Source organism: Notamacropus eugenii, chromosome 5 (genome assembly GCF_028372415.1).
Source record: "Notamacropus eugenii isolate mMacEug1 chromosome 5, mMacEug1.pri_v2, whole genome shotgun sequence".
NCBI classification, from domain to species: domain Eukaryota; kingdom Metazoa; phylum Chordata; class Mammalia; order Diprotodontia; family Macropodidae; genus Notamacropus; species Notamacropus eugenii.
Genome location: NC_092876.1, coordinates 126,044,196 through 126,063,728, shown reverse-complemented (window position 1 = coordinate 126,063,728; position 19,533 = coordinate 126,044,196). Strand labels below are relative to the sequence as shown.

At 42.8% G+C, this 19,533-nt stretch overlaps 1 protein-coding gene across 5 annotated transcripts in view; it reads right to left on the bottom strand.

Annotated features, from left to right (window-relative positions):
- PAK1 (p21 (RAC1) activated kinase 1) overlaps nucleotides 1-19,533 on the bottom strand; it is a 205,986-nt gene that overhangs the window by 113,943 nt on the left and 72,510 nt on the right. Inside the window, exon 1 of one of the 5 annotated variants that reach the window (XM_072610765.1) lies at nucleotides 5,024-5,440. The exons of 3 other annotated variants lie outside the window; for them this stretch is intronic. The gene's annotated coding sequence lies outside the window, so the exon portion shown is untranslated. Of the gene's footprint in view, nucleotides 1-5,023; nucleotides 5,441-19,533 lie in introns of those variants that run through there. One more of the 5 variants, XM_072610767.1, reaches the window with a different exon arrangement.

Here is a 19,533-nt window from a genome sequence, read left to right as displayed (position 1 = left end):
TATCAAGAGCTGGGAGAGGCCTTAAAATATAGAACTGGCAGAGCTAGAAGAGGCCTTAGACCACAGAATGTCAGAGTTGGGAGGGGCTTCAGACCACAGAATGTCGGATCTAGAAGGGGCCTTAGAACATGGACTGTCACAGACAGAAGATACCTTAGAACATAAGAGTATCAGAACTGTCTAAGATCACAGAATATCAGAGTTAGAAGGTACCTTAGAACACAGATTGTCAGAACTAGAAGGAGATTTAAAACACAGAATGTCAGAGCTGGGAGGAGCCTTAGAACGTAGAATGCAGAATGTCAGAGGCACAAGGAATGTTGCAACAGAAAACATTAGGGTTGTAAGAGAATGTTACAGGTGGAAAGGGACCACAGAAATGGGGAACAATATAGGATGCTAAAGTTGAAAGATGTTAGAATACACACAATCCAAATTCCTTATTTGGCAGATTAGGAAAATGAATTTGCAAAGAGAGAAAAGAGACCTGTCCAGGGTCACTGAAGTTAGTAAGCAGAAAATACAAGGAGTGGTTCTCTCAACTTGTAGCACAGAGCTCTTTCCATCCCACTAACCCTAGATAAGGGTCCCTTTTTAGACCCAATCCCAGCTAAATTCAGCAATGTTCAAGGCTCTGGCCTGAGGCCCATGGGCACTGTGTACCCCTAGAACCAAACTTTCCCAGACTGACTCCACAGCTGCAAATACCAAAGAAATAGAAAAGTCTCCTAAAGTCAATGGGAAAGGGGGTTTGGCCTGAGTGTTCAGATGACGCTCCTACTCTTGAGTTATTTCCTTTGGTTTTCCTTAAAAAAAAAAAAAAATCCATCAGCAGTCAAATCATCTATCCAATTCAACAAATATTTATTAAATACCTCAACCCTGAAGGCATCCACAACAAGGTCATGTAGGGGATACAGTGAGTAGGCAATCTAACCAAAGTGGGGAGGGGGGAAACAGTGGCCTCAGTTTCCTCATCTGTAAAATAAGAGGTTAGTCCCTTGCAATTCTTGGTAGTATAAACCTTAAGTATAAACTGCCATGAAATCTGATGAGGAAAAGATGCCAGGGAGCTGAGGGGCAGAAAAATTTAAAGAGCCCTCAACTCAAGCAGAGGGAAGTGAACAGAATGAGAAAGACCATTTATACAGTAACCAGAAAAATATTAAAGACAAACAACTTTGAAAGACATAGAAACTCTGATCAATGAATACAATGACAGCCATAATTCCAGAGGGCTCATACTATGACGTGCTCTCCACTCCCTGACAGAGGTAATGTACACAACAGTACAATCTGAGACCTATTTTTCTGGACGTGACCAATGAGGGAATTTGTTTTGCTTATCTATACATGTCTGCGATAATGCTTTTGTTCTGTTTTCTTTCTCAATGTGGGGTGGGAGAGGGAAAGAAAAATTTTTGTTAACTGAAAAAAAAAATTTCATAAAAACAAAGATCTCTCAAAAAATATTATCTCATTTGGTCCTCACAACAAACCTTCCAGGTAAATGGAATGAGGATTATTAACATTATGATTATTGTTAATAATAATAATAATGTTTGTTGAACTGAATGAGGCCCAGAATGACTTGCCCAATGTCAGGCATTAAGTTGGCCTCCTGTATCCTCTCCAGCTCACACATTTTTCTCACACACTACATTGTGACTGAGCCAAAAATGGAACCCAGGCCTCCCACCTCAATATCACTTCCTAGTGGGTTGGGAGAGGGGAAAAGGGTGAGAAAGTTGAAAGCAGCAGAGAGATTGCAGGTGGTAGTCTACCTGGTCCAAGGAGAGACAGGCCACCCATGACCTCACCATAGAGATTGGCCTTCCAAGGTTCCTACAGGTTTCTGGGCATTCCTATCCCAACTCCCAGATGCCACATAATCCTGCCCCAGATCACCAATAGCAAGTCTCCCCATCAACAGCCTTTGGGACTTCAAGTTCCTTGGGGAACTTAGAACTCAAAACTTAAAACCTGGGTCTCTGTCTGAAACAGCCAGATCCTAAAGGCTCACTGCAGATTCAGAGAGTACTCACTGGCTTCCTACCACTGATTTCCTGTACCCATTTACTCACTCACCTCTCTGCTGTTTCTCTCAAAACAGAAGCACGTCTAGGAATTATAGGATTTAGAGACAGAGGGGGCTTTATAAAAGAAAGTCAGAGATGAAAGCTACCCCAATGCCAAACAGTCCCAACTGCCTTTTTTTGTAATGAGGCTATAAAGAAGAAATTTGCCGATAAGATCACACATCATAAAAAGTAGAGCAAGTTGTTTCACTTTAGCTATGAAAATTTATTATGAGTTTTCTTTTTTTCCAGTGGATAGGGAGCTGGAGAGAAAAAAAGGCAGAACAGAGGTCTGAACCCATATCTTTTGACTTCAAACCCAGTGTTCTTTCACTCTATCACAGTGAGGTGAAACGTAGCAACTATTCATCAAGCCAAACAGGACTCACTGTCCTCTGGCAATGATCTGGCAAACTGAGATACTGGCGGGGGAGAAGAACACTGAGAGGCTGAGCAGGCACAAGGCTCCCTAGCCACAACCCCAATGATCTCCACAAAGAGAAAGTTTCTGGTTAAGAGGGAAGCCTAAGCAGAAATTTCAAGAGGAACTAGTCATCTAAAGTGGCTTCTAAAGTGGGAGAGTTCAGCAATTACCAGAAATAGGGGTGGTTATTAGAGAGGGAGGGCAAGGGGGGAAAGAGGAGAAGAAATGGAAGGAAGCAGGCAAAGAGAGGCTGAAGGGGGCAATGAGTAACAAAGGGAGAATGAAAGGAGTGAGAATAAGGAGTATGTAGCAGAGGACAGGGGAGAGGTAGGAATGGTAAGGGAAGAGAGAAGAGGACTGGAAACAGAAAAGGCAAGGATGAATGGAGAGAGAGAAGAGGAGTGACTAAAGGAAAAGAAGAGAAGAGGAGAAAAAGAAGAGAAAATGGGAGTGGGAGAGATGGATGCAGGAGAGAGAAAAAGGAAAAGATGAGGAGTAAAAAGGAAAGGAGAAAGGAGGAACCAATGAGTGGCTAGAGAGAACGAAAATTAAGAGGTCAGAAAGGAAAGAGAAACTGGACAATGGAAGTAGAAGGAAGGAGGAGAAGAACCCTGAAGTTCTATAGCCATCAACTGGGAAAAGAATCAAAGTTGCCATATTTCTTGACCAGGATAACAAAAGACGAAGGAAAGAATTTTAGAACTGTCCCAAGTCTTTCCCTGTTCTCCTCAGAGCCTGTCTGTCCATCCTCACACCTAGCCTAGCAGTTCTCAGGAATCACTCACTAGGCAGCCCTTCCTCTGGTAAGCTGCTTGAGCACAAGAAACAAGAAAGGTATTGGGTCGCCTTGCCAAGCAGAGCAAGGCTGTTTCACTACCAAGCTCCCCTAGACCTTTGCCCTTCTCCTTCGCCATCCCCCTCACAATATAAAATATTCAAGTTAGAAGAGATCTTAGATCTTAGAATATGGAATGTTAGTGTTGGAACAAACACTTTCCAAGCTGGGAGAGAGATTATAGTTCAACTGGCCTAAGGGGTTTCTGAATCTGGGACCAAGACCTTGGCAGTTTTAAAAATATCTATTTTAATAACTGCATTTCCTAGGTGATCCTACGTATTTTGTTTTACGCATTTAAAAACATAATGCTGAGAAGGGATCCATAGGTTTCACAAGGTGCATCAAGCAGATCAGGACACAAGAAAAGATGAAGAAGTCTCAATTCCATTTTGCAGATGATAAGCCCAGAGAATGAAAAGGACTTACTCCCTAGGGAAACTTTGGTTCAATAAATGAATTAATGAAGTTGTAAAACCTGTCATTAGCTGAGATCCAAAGAAGACCAGTTAGTTCACCAGCACCTCACTAGGACCAACATCTTCCTTTTCCCCCTTCCCCTTCTCCTCAGAAAAATAAACATCAGCCCTCTCAACCTTTCCCTCGATATGAAGCCGCTGAGTCTTGGACACGCTGGAGGAGTGCCATCTCCAAGCCTGGATTCATGGAAAGGCATTTAATCTAAGGGATAGGACACCTGGGTCCTATTCCCACATCTATCACTGCCTGCTGCGGGAGAGGGGCCTTAGCAAGACTGGTTTTTAGAGTTGAAGATCATTAAGCCCAGTCCCCACATTGCGCCTGGGAGAAGAAACTGAGATTCCGAGAGACGTAACTTGAACAAGGTCGGAGAGATAATAAGAGCAAAACGAGCTTTAGAAGCCAGGTCCTGGACTCAAAATCCATTGTTCTTCCTCTTTGGCTGGACTCTTAATACGAGCGGGTGGAAACTAACCCCACCCCAAGCTCTGATCTCACTCCCACCCCCTAAGGAAACTCTTAGCTCTTACAGAATCAATGGTCAGTCAATCTGAAAGGGGAAAATGCCTAGTCTGGGCCCCTCCGGAGACGCAGGGGCCCCCAGCTCCCAAAGAAGGAAGTGGTTTGTGCAAACAGCTCCGGCCAGAAGAGTAGTTCCCCAAAAGCACGGCTTCCCCTTGCCTTTCCCAGGGGGCTCCTCCCAACCCCTGAACCTGTGCAACCTAGTACTGCACCGGGCACCTGTGCGGGGCTCAGGACAGACCCCACTCCAGGCCAGGTTTTAATCGGTCCCATCCAAGAGCTTACCACGCTAACTGATCTATCCGAGTCGAGAACCCCAAGGAGTCCGCCAGTATGGGGTCACTCCTCAGCCCCCTCCACTCCCCGGAGACGCTTAATAAAGAAACCTCAAACCTGGATCTGGGGTCCCGTTTTGCAAGACCTCCCAGAATACCAAGGAGCCGGGGGAAGGGAGAAGTAGCCAGGCAGTGCCTCCCGGGGGCACAGCGCACCAACCCCAGCAACCAGGAGATCCCCCAAAGCCTGAGGGCTTCTCCCATCCTACAAAGACCCCCGGGCTGGGGTGTAAGGGCGGTGCCAGCCCCTCCTCCAGGGCCAGGGTGCCCTAAGAGGTTCCCCGCAGCCGCACCAGTCCTCTCCCCTCCCCCCGGGAGGCCCCCGAGGGCTGCCCGCGGTGGGAATTACCTGGCGCAGCGAGGAGCCTGCCCCAGCATGTCCCGTCCTTCTCCTCGGCCTGGCCCAGCCAGGCTCGTACCGCGCAGCAGAAACGGAGGCGGCTCGCGCGCCCCGCGCCCCGCGCCCCAGCCTGGAGAGGCTAGGTAGAGGCTCCGGCCCGCAGGGCTCCTTCTGCCGCAGTCCGCGCACACGGAGCTAGCCAGCCCGGCCGGCTGCCTCCCTCGCCTAGCCTGGCCTGGCCAGGGCTCGGCTTCCCAGAGCTGATGCGCGCTGCCCGCCCCGCTCCAGTCCGGCGGGGTAGGGTTACAGCGCCCAGCAGGAGGAGCCGAGCCGAGGTTGGCAAAGGGGGGAGGGGGTGAAGCAGAAGGGGCGGAGGGAAGAGTAAACCACAGACCTAACTGGAGCCTCCTCCTTTCTCCAGCCAACGAGCTGGGGAAGCAGTTTCTCCTCCCCGCCTCTCCCTATTCCATCCCCGAGCCAGAATGGACAGTGGATTCAGCTGGATAAGGTTTTCATCTCCACGCAAAAGCGGCCCCCAAGGGGGGAGCTTCGGTGTCGCCCTGGAAGGACCGCCCTGGGACATCAATTAATCATCAACTTTCTGCCCCCCCAGGAATAAAACTCGATGTTCCTAGGACCCCTAGGAAAAACGTACCACCTCCCCACCCCCAGTAAAGGCAAGCAGGAGAGGGAGAAACCATCTCTCAGTCTCTTCCTCTTTCGGGGTCTCAGGGTCCTCCTCCGTCAAATGAGGGGATTAGAGTACAGAGCCACTGAGGTCCCCTTCCAGCTCTGTTTTAAGATCCCTTCAAAGAGCTAACATTCCAAGATTCTAAAAGCACCTAAAGTTATTCATCTCGATATCAACACCTTCCCCCACCCCTCAGCCCCCAGCACAATGCTGAACGCAGCATACTTGAGAGATGTTGAGCGAACAAATGAAGGGATGAAATCAATCATGTTCTCTGGTCCCAGGATCCTTCTAAAGACAGAATGTGTGTGTGTGTGTGTGTGTGTGTGTGTGTGTGTGTGTTTTGGGGAAAAGGAAAGGGAAACGGAGTTTGATGCAGTGATGGAAAGAGGATTGTATTTTTACAGTCAAAGATTCAAATTCTAATTCTGCCACTGGGTGACCTGCAAGTCGCTGCACGTTGGATGAGGTTCAGCTTCCTTAAATATAAACTGGTGAATCTGAACTGGATCCTCCCTAGTGATGGATCCTTTGAGCAACCCCATGAGGTGAAAGTTGGGGGAGGGGGGCCAAGAAATTTATTGCAACAAATATTTACTGATAGGCACAAGGGTTACAAAAAAAATTCAGTCACTACCCTCCAGGAGGATGGTTATTTTCTACCAGAGGTGGAAGATGGGGAAGAGGATGCACTATGTATTGTGTATAGTGTGACAAGTCAATGCAAGATAATTTGAGGAAGGAAAGAATACTAACAAAGGGAGGGGGAGGAGAGAGAAGAAGGAGAAGGAAGAGTCCAGGAAGGCTCTGAATAGAAGGGAGCTCCTGAGTGGAGCCCTGAAGGAGGCTAAGGTTTCTTAAGGAAGGAAACTAAAAGACAAAGCTGAGGAGGGAGTTGGTCCATGCCAAGGCATGGAAATGGGATGTCAGGTACCAAAATATGTCAGATTCTTATTACCTATTACCTATAGTCTGCACCATTGAACAGCTTCCAAAATGGTCTCCCTGCCTCCAACCTGTCCACCACACACAGTTGCCAAAATAATTTTCCTAAGGAACCTCTAAGCTCAAAGACCTTCAGGGATTCGCTGCTGCCTTCAGTGAAAATAAAACTGTAAGCTCCTTAACCTGGGATTGCAGATCTTCCATGATCTGGATTCCACCTGAAGTGGACGTTATTTCCCACCCCCCTCCCCAAGCCCCTGGATTGAGAAATGTATGTTGAGTTTCTAGGCAGGGTTGGGCCTAGTAGCCACTCTCTGTTGTGCCCCTTTGCCTAGCAGCCCCTACTAGCCCCCCTCTCTGTTGTGCCCCTTTGCCTAGGAACCCACTCTCTGTTGTGCCCCCTTGCCTAGCAGCAACTTGCTGTCAAGGCTGTACCAGGAAGTGCCGAAATGCTTAAAAGGCACACACACACCTTGTTCATGGCTGCCTCCTCTGGGTTTCCATGAGATAGCCCCCGGCTAATGAAGATGCTCCCAAATTTTCAATTGACTCTTGCCTGTGCTTTTTCTCGATCCGTCCATTTCACACCTACCCTTTCAGCCTTCTTTCACACTAGTCTCCTTTAAGAAGCATTTTTCAGACAAAATGGACCAATCACTGTTTCCCTTGGTACTGCATCTTCCTCCCATCATATTCACAACTTGTTCCCCATACCTGGAAAGCCCTTCCTTCTCATCTCTAACTGTCAGAAACCTTGTCTTCCTTCTTCTCTGTGAAGCCTTTGTTGATCCACCTTGGTCATTTCTTCCTCCTCAATTTTTCTTTTACTATACTTGCCTGTGTACATATTGCATCTCCAAGTAGACTTCCAAGGTCTCTGACCAGAAGAATTATTTCATTTTGATTTTGTATTCCTAATGTCTTGCTGTGAGAATCAAGCTGGCCTGGCAAGTTTTAAAGGACTATATGCATGTGAGCTATTGTTACTGTACATAGTAGGTTCTTAGTAAATGTTCAGCTGCATTCAACTAAACCAAAAAATAGGTGTGACCCAGACTCTGAAAAGCCTTAAATCTGGGGATGGAGGAGGCCTTTATATTACATCTCAGGTGGCAAGCAGTATACAGCCACTGAGATTTCTGAGCAGAAGAGAGACTGGGCCTTAGAAAGATTAATTTGCCAGCTATGTGGAAGGTGGATTGGACAGAGTAGAAGCAAGGAAACCAATTAGAAGACTTTATCAGTCTCCCTAATGCAAGAGTTCCCACACAGTATAGCAACAGTGAGAGGTGACAAGGGCCTGAAAGAGAGGAGCGGCTGCATAAACAGGGAGAAAGGAAGGGATGCTAAGGAAGTCTAGGAAGTAGAAGCCACAGGATTTGGCAGCTGTCTGGATGGGGCATGGGGAAGGGAGGGCCCAAGGATCCTGAAATGTCAGGAATGACTCCAAAGACTTGAAACCTGAATGAGAGTACACTGAAAGATGGAGGTTTTGTAGGAAAGATGGGTTCTTAACACCTTTTTGTTTTATGGACCTTTTTGGTAGTGTGGTGAAATCTACAGACTTCTATCAGAATGTTTTTAAATGCATACAATATGTAGGATTTCAAAGGAAATCATTTATATCGAAATACAATTAGCAATTTTTTTTTAAAATCAGTTCATGGATTAAAGAAACCCTAATTTAGGGCCACAGAGACTACTGGCTTTGCCTTTAGTGGTAGGAAGGATGGAGGTGGGTCCTATTATAGCTTGAGCTAATTTTTTTTTAAGTCCTGAAGCTTACATATCAGCCTATAAATCCTATTCCTCCCCCTCAAACCACAAAGATCCCTTTTACCCATTTGAGACTACACTTGGTGCCATAGTTAACCTCATTTCATACTTGAACCCTGCTTCTACCAACTGTTTCTAGGCCCATTTCTCTCTCTCTCTCTGTCTCTCTCTCTGTCTCTCTCTCTCTTTCTCTCTCTCTCTCTTTCTGTCTCTCTGTCTCTCTCTATCTCTCTCTCTCCACACACACTCACACAACACACACTCTCATTCTCTCCTCTCTCTTTCATCACCTGTACACATGCACGCACACACACACACACACACACACGCACACACACATTTAACCCTACCCTCCTATATCTGAATCAGGAATATTTTAGTGTGGATTGATAGGTAGAAGCCTCCCACCCCAACAGGATCTGCATTTTGAAAGAGGACCCACAGGAAGGATTAACCAAGAGGTGTATGTCTTCCGATGGGATTTCAGGTACGGTGACATCCTGATAATTAAATACTTACATTTCCATAGTATTATAACCCTTCAAAGTGCTTCCCTCGCTTCCAACTGTGCCAAAAGGTACTTAGTGCCAATATCATTATCCTGATTTTTGTCCATGAAACCACCACAGAGGTAACAAGATTTAGCAGACGTCATTTATATGGATGGGGAGGACAGGATTTTCTCTCTGCAAATCAAGCATCCTGTATGATTGACCACGTGTGACTCCTCACAGGGCAGGCCTAATGAAAGAAATGCGATGGTCATCTCAGGCCATCCCAGAGCCTCCATAAGGACATCATACCAATCTGCATCTACAGCTAGATCCCAGATTAGTCTCTGAGGCTGAATCTGAACTCTTGGGTCCTTCCTCACTCTTTGTCTAATACTCTATCCGCTCTGCCACCTAGCTGCTTCACAGTTCAAGTGGAGGCTATCAGGGAATTGACAGAGGGGATGCACGTTCAGGTAGGGCTTTACTTGGGCTGCCTCCCTGGATCTTCCATCCCTTGCCCTAATCCTGCCTTCTGGGACTACACAGAGTATGTTTAAGCCTTCTTCACTGTGACAGCTCTCCAAAGGGAGCTAGCGATCATGTGGAACTGACAGGGCCTCTCTGGTTCCTTCAAAACTTTAAACTTATGATGTACTCATTTCCAGATCACTTTCCATCCTGGTCCCTCTCCTCTGGATATAATCTAATTTGTAAGTGTCCATTTTAATGTAGCCCCTAGATCATTAAAAGCAGGATTCAGGACTCAAGAGATAGGTTTACCTCCTCCATCATTTAAGTGTGATGACAATAACAAAAATAGCTAACATTTATATAGTGTTTACTATATGTCAGGCACTGTGTTAACTGCTTTACAATTACTGTCTCATTTGATCCTCATAAGAACCCTAGGAGGTAGGGCTATTATTATCCCCAATTTACAGATGGGGAAACTGAGGCAAACAGAGGTTAAGTAACTTGCCCAGGTTCACAGTTAGTAAGTGTCCAAGGCCAAATTTGAACTCAAGTTCACTACTCCACTGCTTCTTCTACTACTCCAGATGTGGTAAGACCAAGGCAGAAGAAGATGACATGTATTCCCTTTGCTTTAGAAGTGATGAGTCTACTAATGCAGTCTATCAATTTCATGTGTAGTGTCCAAAAGAGAGCTCATTTTTGGGTGGCTGGTAATGTCTGGTAATGAGCCTCTCCATCCTTAAGTCACTCACAATCAGGTTACATTATGTTACCAACAATAACTAGATCATCTTCCCTTCAAACAGAATACCTGAAAACAAAAAATAAACCATAGAATAAAAGATGTTATGGAAGATATATTGGGCCTGCCAGGAAGTGGGCCAGTCATGTAGCAAAAATGACAAGTATTTCCAATAGCACCATCCAAGTGGTACATTAGCACATAAGTCTGAGATAAGCAACAGAGATAAAGGAAGCCTTCCCTATGTTGAGTGGGTGAATCCTCTAATCATGGAAAAAGAGAGACCAGAATCATGCAAGACAGGAAGGTGTCTGGGTGTGTTGGTGATCAACAATCTGTATCAGTGGAGGAAGAGCTCATGCAAATATCATAGCTCCAGGAAAGCAATCACATATTGTTGGGTTTTGCTTTTTTTTTTTTTTTGACTAGTACATCACATGTCTAAAATTGAACCTATAGTTCCAAGTAGATTCTTATTGGACTTTTATATTAATCCCGGTTAGATTCCATTTTCATCATCACAACTGACACTTCTTCTGACCTTGATATACACTCCCCTCCTTGGAGCAAAATGGCAGAGTGCTAGATTTGGAATGGAGAGGCCGAGGGTTCAAATCCTGGTCTTGCCACTTAACTACCATGTTGCCCAGCAACTTAAGCCACTTCACCTCTGTTTCACTTTCTTCATCTGTGAAAAGGGGGAGTGGAAATGAATGGCCTCTGGAGGAAGTCCTTCTCAGCTTAAAGTCTATGATTCTGGAATCCTCAAAAAAAACCACAGTGAAACAGGCAAGGCTATTTTTATTATTTCCATCACAAAGATGATGATGAGCACAAGCAAAAATGCCTGCCACTGTCATATGGTTAATAAGTAGCAGAGGTCAGATTCAAATCTGGGTCCTTTGAATTTCTTCTGTGCCATCCCACTCATCAATTCATATCTATTTAAATCTTGATTCTCTCACCCAACAGGATCCAGTTAAGTCTCCTCTCAGTTTCATGTCATCCCCAAATCAGAGAGATATGCCATCTAAATCTCCATCCCAGGCATGGCTAACAATGGGGGACAGAACAGCTAACTATTAGTTGTAGAGCAGAGAAGAAAAATTAGCAAATTCACACTTCTGTTTTAAGAAGTCAACCTCAAAAGCCACCAGGTCTTAGAGGTGGGCTTTCTTTATCTTTTATCATTTTACTGTCTCCTTGCTATCCTTCACAAGCACAGGTAGGTGGCCTCATTTGGAGGAGATACAGAAGAAATAGCTCTGTCTGTGCGGTCAGAGCACACAGGTTCAGATACCATTTCTGATGCTTATCATCAGTAGATGAGTCACTCTACTAATATCCCCAGGCCTCAGTTTCCTCATCTGTAAAATGAGGAGGTTTTGGTTCATAGGATTGGTTCATAGCATCACAAGTATCCTAGACCTATGGTTGGAAAGGCACACTGGAGGACTTCTATTTCTATCTCACTTTACCCTGTCTGCCTCAGTTTCCTGAAGAAATGGCCAACCACCCCAACATCTCCAAGAAAACCCCAAATGGAGTCACAAAGAGTTGGACACAATTGAAATACACTGAAGAACAACTTCACCTTCATCAATTACCATCTCTATACAGATGACTCCGAAAACCCTTCTCTAGCTCCATACTTACATTACCAGTAGCTACAGGACACTATAGGAGGTGGATGGTATAGTAAGATAAATTGGAATTAGGAGTCAGAGGGCTTATGTCCAAGTTCCAGCTTCTTACTTACTGTGTCACTTTGGACAAGTCACTTAACATCTGTAAAATAAGGAAACTGAATTATACGATCTTAAAAGTGCCTTCAGTCACTAAACTCATGATCCAATGATTTTTACCTGGATGTCCCATCAGCAGCTCAAACTCAAGATGTCTACATCTTATTATATGTCTCCCTAAACCTGCTAGCTTCACTCTATCACTAGCATTATCATGACAATGGGCAGAGTGGTGAGTTTAGACTTAGAAAGACTTTGATTTAAATCCTGCCTCAGACAGCGTATTGACTCTAGGCAAATCACAACCTCTCTTCAGTTCCTTATCTAAAAAATTAGGGCACTGCATTTAAAATATAAATAAAATACAAATCTACCCTCCAAGACACACAGAGGTATTATATTAATACAACTACACTTTATGTAAATAAAGACACAACTAAATAATTGGGAGAAATACTAATTGCTCATGAGTAGGCCAAGACAATATCAACAAATTTAAATGCTACCTAAATTAATGTACTAATGTAATGTAATGTTAAATGCCATGCCAATCAAATTATCACAAGATTACTTTACAGAGTTTAAAAAGAAAAAGCCAATTCATCTGGAGGAGCAAAGTGTCAAGAACTTCCAGGAAAATAATGAAAAAAAAGTGGAAAGGAAGGGGGCCTATCAGTAGAAATCTCAAACTATACTGGAAAGTAGCAGTCATCAAAATACATGATACTAGTTAAGAAATAGATTGATCAGTGAGACAAATTAGGAACAGAAGCAAATGAATATAGTACTGAATGTTTGAAAAATCCAAATCAGTTTCTGAGGTAAGGTTCAATAAAAACTTTTAGGAAAATTATAAAGCAGCCTGACAGAAAGTAGGCATAGGCCAACATATTATATCATGTAAGAACATAAGATTCAAATGGGTATGTGACTTAGGCAAAAAGGATGACATCATAGGCAAAGTAGATAAATTAGAGGAGTAAGAAAGGAATTACTTTTTGGGTCTATGGATGGGGAGGAGTTCATGACCAAATAAGGAATAGAGAAGATTATAAAAGATGAAATTCAAAGTTTTGATTACATAAAATTAAGAAGTCTGCACAAATAAGACCAATGCAGCTAAAATTAGAAGGTAAACAAGTAACTGAGAAAAAAATATCTGAGAAAAAAATTGCAGCAAGTTTCTCTGACAAAATGAAATATCTCATTTCCAAGACATATAAGAAACTGATTCAATTTCATAAGAATAACAGTCTTTCACCAATTAATATATGGTCAAAGAATATGAATAGGCAGTTTTCAGAGGAAGAAATCCAAGCTATCAATAGCCCTATGGGGAAAGAAATGTGCCAAATTGACAATAATTAGAGAACTGCAAATTAAAGAAACTCTGAGATTCTACCTCACACCCATCAAATTGGCAAAGTTGACAAAAAAGGAAAATGAGAAATGCCAGAAGGGTTATGAGAAAACAAGCACATGAATGCACTGTTGGTGGAAGTGTGAACTAGTCCAGCCATTAGGGAAAGCAATTTGGATTCATGCCCAAAAAAGACATTAAACTGCGCTCACTCTCTGAACCAACAAAATCATTACTAGGTCAACACCCCAAAAAGATCACAGAAAGGTGAAAGAGACTCATATGTACAAAACTAGTTATGGTAGTTCTTTGAGTAGCAGTAAAGAAAAGGAAATTAAGGGAGTGCCCATCAATTGGGGAATGGTGGAACACATTATGGCATCTGAATGTAATGGAATACTATTATGTCATAAGAAATAACTAAAGGGACATTTTCAGTGAAGTGAGGAGATTTGTATGAATTAGGGCAGAGGTGAAGTGAGCAGAACTAGGAAAACAATGTACACAGTACTGTAAAAACAACTCTGAAGGCCATAGTCAAGTTAACAACCAACCACAATTCCAATGGACCAACGATGAAACACATCACCCACTTCCTGACAGAAAAGTGATGGTCTTCAGGTACAGAATGAGACATATTGTTGAACGCAACCAACAGGGAATTTGTTTTGCTTGATAATACCTATGTTATAAGAGTTTGGGGTTGTTTTTTTTTTCTTTTTTTCAATTGTGGAGAGTTGGACAAAAGGGAAAGAGAATCATTTTGTTTTTGGTAATTCAATAACATTTTAAATTAAAAAATAAAATAACAGGAGGGGATTAGATTCAATGACTACTAAACATTCCTTCTAGCTCAATAAATCTATGATCCTATAATCTCCCATAATTGAAACTGAAGTTCCCACAAAGGCAGGTAGTGTTTCATATCTAAATTTTGTAAACTGCACACCCCACTCTAGCAGTGCCTAACAATGTGTCATATATTCAATAGGTATTTAAAAATCTTTTGTTGATTTGAATTGAATTAGGTTAGCTAAGACTCTTCCTCTTGATTATGGCCTTTCCCCTAGGAAGGTATTGCTGGAATGGGGCTTCCTCATATGAAAAACAAGATTTATGAAATTTAGATACTCAGCAAAGTATCAAACTCCCATTTATTAATGAAGTCTGCTGGCCTTCAAATAAAGAAGGACCTGCTAGCTAAAGAAATGTAAAATTCAAATACTGGATCCACAGATTGTGATAACTGAAAGAACCCTCACACCATTAAGTCCAATCTCCAGATCTGATATATGGGGGGAAATGGCCAAAGTAAAAAATGGGGGCAGAGCCAAGAATTCAGGGTCTAGATATTCTGACCCTTCAGACAGTGCTCTGTCCAGAGAGTGACCTAGGAATAACTGGGTAAAAAAAAAAAGCAACTGTAAAGGCAGAAAAACTTAAAAATGAGAACTGACAAAAAATGGAACGGGGTGCTTTGGGAGGAGTTTTCCCCAACACTGAATGTTTTCAAGAGAAGGTTAGACCAACACTTGTCAGGGATTCCAGCTCAAGTACAGGTTGGACTAGATGACCTCAGAGGTCCCTTCCAAGTCAGATCCTTTGATTCCAAATCTAAGGTCTGCCCTTTCCTGGCTTCAATTCTGTAGGCTCCAGTTAACTCTCCAATGTAAAATGCAAAGAGGTTGGACTAAATTAGAGGTTCTTAATCTTTTGTGTGTTTTGGACCACTTTGGCAGGTAGGTGAAGCCTAGGGACCCATTCTTAGAATAATATGTGTTTGTTTGCTTTGAATTCATAATAGGAAAAAATGCTAAATTTCAGTTAATGAAAATAAAGACGTAATCACTTTCCCAACCAAATTTATGGACCCCCTGAAATCTATCTATGGATTCCCCAGGTCCATGAACCCCAGGTTAAGAATCTCTAGATGGTCTCTGTAATACTCTATGAGTCTTACTGATTTGCATATTGGCAGCCATGAAGACTCCATGCCTTTTCAGTGAGTATGTCCCCTCGTCAGTCGTTATGGCCCAAAATAATTCACCACCTGGTAGTTAGCCTTCTGATGATGAGTTCTCTTCACACACAGCTGGGCTAGTCATTGAATGGTGGGGGTTCTTTGCTATTGTCAGGAAGTACTTTACAGTTTGAAAGATCTACTAGAGCATGCAAGTCCCACTTAACTTAGGGTCCATGAATTAGTTTTGTTTTTTGTTTTTTAAGTATATTTTTGATAACTGTATTTCAACATAATTGGTTACCTTTGTAATACTATGAATTTTTTTGTGCATTTGAAAATGTTATTGTGAAAGGGGTTCATAAGCTTCACCTGACTGCCCAAAGGGATCCATCACACACACACACACACACACACACACACACACGCACATGCACATGTACACACACACAAAGTTAAGAACATCTGGACTTGACATTATGGTTCTGAGAAACAAAGGTCACCTTCAAGCAATGATATATATATTCAACAGAAATGTCTCCCCATAACTTCTCTACATCTCACACGTATAAGTGTGTTTGTCCTTCGTTGCTGAAGAAGACCACGCCATCAGAGAAATCATGACATGACTTGCACTTGACTTTGTTTTGAGTAAGGGAGGGTTGTGCAGGTCACCAGCCTCACTTCTCCTCCAGAACCATCTGAGTCCAGTGACCAGATATTCATCAGGATGACTGGAGATGACCCAGGATGAGGCAACTGAAGTTAAGTGACTTGCCCAAGGTCACACAGCTAGTGAATGTCAAGTGTCTGAGGTGAGATTTGAACTCAGGTCCTCCTGACTCCTGCGCTGGTGCTCTATCCACTGCACCACCTAGCTGCCCTCACATATAAGTAAACACAAGGGAATTGGTGTCACTGATAATTATAACTAACACGTACATAGTGCTTTAGGGTTTACAAAACATTTTACAGATATTTTACCATTTGATTTTTATAACAACTTCTGAGGCAGGCACTATTTTTATCCCCATCATGTAGATGAGAAAACTGGGGCTAGAAGAAATTATGTGACTTGCCCAGAACCACACAGCTAAGAAGGTGTGGGAGGCAGGATTTGAATTTGGGTCTTCCTAAGTCTAAGTTCATCACTCTCTCCATTCTGTCATTGCTCCTAATTTGTATCTTCTGGAGTCAAAGAGAACAAGTCTAATCCCTCTTCCAGAACACATCTTCAAGTATCTAAAAGATTCCTCTGTCCTTCTCCCACTACCTCCCTCAACCCTACTAAGCCTTTTCTTTTCCAAGCTAAATATCCCCACTTCCTTCCGTCAACCCTTGAGACACCATGATTTCTAATGTCTTCACCACCCCAGTCTTCCTCCTCCTCTAATCATTCTCTAGTTTTTCAAAGGCCCTCCAAAAAATGAGATGCCCAGAACGAGACACAATACTCCAGAGATGGGGTCTGACCAAGGTAAATTGAGTGGCACTATAAGCTCTCTTTTTCTGGAGATCATGCCTCTCAATGAAGCCTAAGTTCAAATGTGTTCCTTGGGTTGCATCATCATGCTATCAAGGGTACCACCATCCTCCCAGTCACCCAGGCTCATAACCAAGGTGTCGTCCTCAATTCCCTACCCTCCTTCAATCTCCATATACAACCAACTATTAAGTCCTGTTCATTTTACCTTTGTAAAATCTCTTGTACATCTCCTCTTCTCTGATGCTACATCTGCCTGGATACAGATCTTCATAACCTCACTACTGACTACTGCAGTAGCTGGCTGGCTGGTCTCCCTGCCTCAAGTCTCTCCCCACTCTAGTCAGTCCTCCAGATGTAGCTATCAAAGTAATCTTTCTAAAGCTCAGATTTGATCAGATCACTGTCTTACTAAAAAAACAAAAACAAAAAAAAAAACAAACTTCAGTGGCTCCCTACCACTTCAAGGATCAAATATAAAATCCTCTGGCATTCAAAAATGTTCCTAAACTGGCCCTTTCTTACCTTTCCAGTCTTCTTACACCTCATTCACTTCCCATATAGTCTGTGATAGTATAACCCTGGATACCTTGCTTTTCCATCACAACACTCCATCTCCCAACTCCAAACATTTGCATTGGCTAGTCTCCCTTCCTGGAATACCCTCCCTCCTTATTTTTACCTATTCCCTTCCCTGGCTTCCTTTAAATCTCAGATAAAATCTCATCTTTTACAGGAAGTCTTTATTTGTCCTCCTTAATCTTAATGCCCTCCTTCTATCAATTATTTCCAATTCATCCTGTTCTATATCTTGTTTGTACATAGTTGTTTGAATGTCATCTCCATCATTAGACTGTGAGATCCTTGAGAGAAGGGCTTGTCTTGTACCTTTCCCCGTATCCCCAGTGTTTAGTTTGGCACCTGGCACATAGTAGGCACTTGATAAATCCTAATTGACTTTTTTACAGAAACTATTGTTGTCATCTCTCCCTCACCTCATACTTCAATAGTTGATTTTTTTTTAAATCCAAATATATAATTTTACATTCAGCCCAATGAAATATTAGGTAGAATGATTTACATAGCTAATAAGTGACAGTGGTAGGATTAGAACCCAGATCTCCTCACTCTAAGTCTAAGGTTCTTCTTACTCAATAGTGCCAACCCTCAGGGGATTTACAGTCTTGCAGAAGGTACATTTCCATTTTAATTATCAATGGTCCTGATTAGAGACCCAAATGTAGTTTGTGTTGTCATTAGAATGGGAAGAGACATTTTAGTGATATTGAAGTCTGGAAACTCATTAAAAGGGCTCCTATCTAGCATGTTTTGAACCTGAAATGATGATTCTTTCAACTGCGATAATTAATATGTCAATGAGCTGTTCTCATCTCCTGCTCTGACAAGATAATACTCCAAAATGTTCTGGGGTATACAAACAACTTAGTTCTTGTTAATTTTATTCTAAAAAGTCACTTCTGCTGCTCCAGCATTATAAGCTCTCAGGAAAGGTATTTATGGCATCTGTTAAAAGAAGCATCAGGCCTAGAGAGTCTAAAATAATAATAAAAATAAACAGCCTGTGTATTTCCTCATTTGCTCCTCTCAACAATCCTGCGAAGTTTACAAGGAGACAGTTATTAGCCCCATTTTGCAGCAGAGGAAAAGTAAGTCTTGGAGAAGCAAAGTGGATTTGCTTAGTTCACATGACAAGCAGATACCCAAGCCATATCTTGTGGCTACAAGTGTAACCTGCTCCACTGAACCACAATGTGGTCATTTGGGAGCAGAGGTGAAATGAGGGTCTCAGGAGTGAAGAAGACAATTTGGGGGCAGCTAGGTGGTACAGTAGATAGGGCGCTGACCTGGAGCTAGGAAGACCTGAGTTCAAAAACAGCCTCAGATACTTTTTGTGTGACCCTGGCCAAGTATTTAAGCTCTGATTGCCTCAATTTCTTCACCTGTAAAATGGGGCTAATAATAACACTCATCTCCCAGGTGCTGCAAGGATCAGATGAGATGATGTTTGTAAAATGCTTAGCACAGTACCCGATACCCAGTAGGTGGTATATAAATGCAAGCTAGTATTATTATGGACACTGGAATTCCAAAATAAATGTAATTTATCTGATTTTCCTTTCAGTTCCTTTGTTGGGAAACCTGGGTTCCCAGCAGGCAAAATTCTTCAGGCGAGGAAACCCAGGCCGCAGAAGGAAAGTGAATTGGCCAAGGTAACAAGTTAGTGTCGGAGCTGGGACTCACAGAATTACAAAATCTCATCATTAGGAGAGACCTCAAAGGTTAATTAGTCCAAACTCTAACTGAATAAGTATTTCTTCTGTATCCCCCCCAGATGGTCATTCAACCTCTGCCTGAAGACTTTCAGACCTGGGAGACTTACTACCTCCAGAAGTAGAAAATGCCATGTTTGGACAACTCTGATCATAACCTGTCTCTCTACAACTTATGCTCTGGACCCAAACAGAACAAATCCAGTTCCTCATCTGGGTCAACAGCCCTTCAAATGCCTAAAAACCACTCTCACAGCCAACCAAGGCTCTTTTGACAAAACAAAACGTTCCCAGTTCCTTCAACCAATCCTTTTGTTAGTTTTCAGACTTCTCAGCTGATTGTTTTTTGGACCCTCTCTAACTTTTCCAGAAGCATTTATTAAGTGCCTACTAAGTGTCAAACACTGTGTTAAGCACTGAATATTCAAAGATAGGCAAAAAACAGTCCCTGTCCTCAAGGCATTCATATTCTAAAGGTGCAAACAAGATGCAAACAGCTATGTACAAATTAGATATATAAGCGACCAATTGGAGATAATCAACGGAGAGAACCGCTCG